Source organism: Diadema antillarum, unplaced genomic scaffold (assembly GCF_040938485.1).
Source record: "Diadema antillarum isolate AM-2024a unplaced genomic scaffold, OU_Dant_1.0 seq00001199_RagTag, whole genome shotgun sequence".
Taxonomy (NCBI): Eukaryota; Metazoa; Echinodermata; class Echinoidea; order Diadematoida; family Diadematidae; genus Diadema; species Diadema antillarum.
Window position 1 is genome coordinate 1,167,256 of NW_027271993.1, and position 2,582 is coordinate 1,169,837.

Sequence of the window (2,582 nt, forward strand, 5' to 3'; positions counted from 1 at the left end):
AAGCCGAACCTGAGGGCAGTTGGAGATTCATTCATGTGTAGGTTTGGAACAAAGGATTCAATATGGAAAAGATCCAAGTCATATATTTTCTTTTCAACTTTTTTTGTAAACAAATGTTTGAATTGTACTTATATATATATATATATATATATATATATATATATATATATTCATTTATTCATTTATTTATTCATTCATTCATTTACTTATGTGGTTATGCTAAGCGTAGAGTCCTATTACAAGAGCCCATAGTGTGCATTATTTTGATTCGACACTCCCTCTGTAATCATTTTCTGTTTAAGTTTTGATCAGTGTTGATTGAGGTGAGTTGTTCAGTCTCCCATACAGTCGAAGATTTTGCTATATATACGGAAACGCAAACACACACAATCACATCTTCACTGTCAATTTTTTTTTCAATACTCAAGATCTAAATAAAAAAAGAAAGACATCAAATGGTTTCAGATTATTGTAGCCGATCTGATTTATTTATCAACTTGAGGATGCACAGGTTCAACATCTTATCTCAAACCTTCCATGACACGAAGACAAATCTCAGTCTTTATTATCTGTGGGTGAATTACTTCTAAAGGGTGTTTAAAGTCTCTTCTGTCTTATCATTGATATCATTTTATCACTTTAGGACTTTCAGCGCTTTCTTATGACTGTAAGTAGGCCCGAATCCCAAGCATCTCATTCCATCCCACTTGTGAAGATAACTGTGTTGTTCTTTCTCATGATTTCATTGTTTATTCTATATATGTTTATCTGTATAATCAGTCTGCATTATAATATTTCTACTACTACAGCAGTAAAAAAAGCAAAGGCAAATAAATCAAAATAGACAAAGTTCAACAGGAGAAGCGCCTCCAATAGCAAATAATATTCCCTGCAGTTATCCATGGACATAACAACTTGTTTAATGGTATTGTGTTAAGGTAGTTTTACTCCGACAACAGCCGCGTATGCTGCATACGTGTATATTCGTTTTCGATGTTTAATTATTGAAAGCTGGAACTAGAGCAAAACAATTTCGTAAACACGTCACATTTTAAGACTTCTACTTCTTCACTATTCTAAAAAATAAAGGCCAAGCATAATATTATATTCACTTCATTCAGTGGATCATTAAATCTTTTAGATTTTTCGGTATTGGTTAAATATATTATCAAGATCAATCTTCGACGTGCAATGTCAATCCAACTTATTCATAAGATGTCATCTGATTTTTAAAAGTTAAACGTTATAACATCTATGGGGGCTTCAATGATAATTATAGAGTAAATTCTTATCAATTGAAGAGCTAGTAATAATTATTGAAATTTCTTCAAAATCGGACGCGACGTAAGAAGTTTTTTTAATTTTAATTTCAGTTATTGTTACAAAAGAGAAACAGTATAGACACATAAGCAAGTTTACTATGGTAAGATACCATCAATTCAAAATCATCCATTGAATCGTATTTACTGTCTTCAATTGCTAACTTCAATAAATTTCTTGAATGAAAGACAAGATAAAAAATATGTATAGATTAAAACATATATAAAATTTCATCAACTTGGATGTATTACACAAGGGTAACGACTTAATGATTATTTTCAAGAGTAATGAAGTTGAGGTCACTTCATATAGACACACATACGATACACACAACAATGATTTTATGACATTTCTGGCTACAAACAGTAAACAAAAGTGAAAATTGTCAGATAATGAAGACATGATTTTCCTCATAGTTTGCAAAATGTGGTTGCTACAAATTTTATGAAAACATACATTAAACGTTAAAGATCCAGTATTGTGTATATTTTGTCTTAAAATTCCTTTAAAACGGACTTAATCAACATTTTGAAAATTTGTTTCTATCATAAAGCGGCAAATTGAACATTTTCACGGAATAGCTCTTCACCTACAAAACAAGTTACTGTCTGCGATTTTTAAGCCCAGCAACAATGATTGCATTAATGGGACATAAAAAATATTCCTCAATATGTAACAAAAACATTCATATCGTATTATGTCGTGACGGTCATTGTCCCTTTCAGCACCATTCAACAACAACAACAACAACAACAATAACAAAGCTTCGTATATACGCCCACAGTTATGTGAGTGAAGTATGTTTGTCATAACCTTAATTGCATTTTAATTGTAATGCGTGTGTTGTTTTCTTAAGAGATAATAGTGTGTGGTTGAAGGATCTCACCACTTAGTACCATGCACACTCTTGTTATCTTTTGCGATAAGCCTTCTTTTAAAATCAACTACTCTACGCATGCACGGTGCACGGTCCTCAAAAGAAAGCATATCTGTAAGATCGGTCATGGCGATTATTTTTGTAGTGTGACGTTTGTCATTTTTTGTATAAGTGTAATTACGTTCATTGTCAGAACAACACTTTAACTGCCAGCATGCTATGAAATTCTCATCTTCGCATTAAAGACAGGCTATTAATGGAGTATTCTTCTCCTCTCATTAATAGTGTATGATATGTAAATAATGGAAATGATTATAATCAGTAACGTGACAAAACAATATTAATAATGAATATTAGTAACAGTAATAATAATGATAACAAAAAT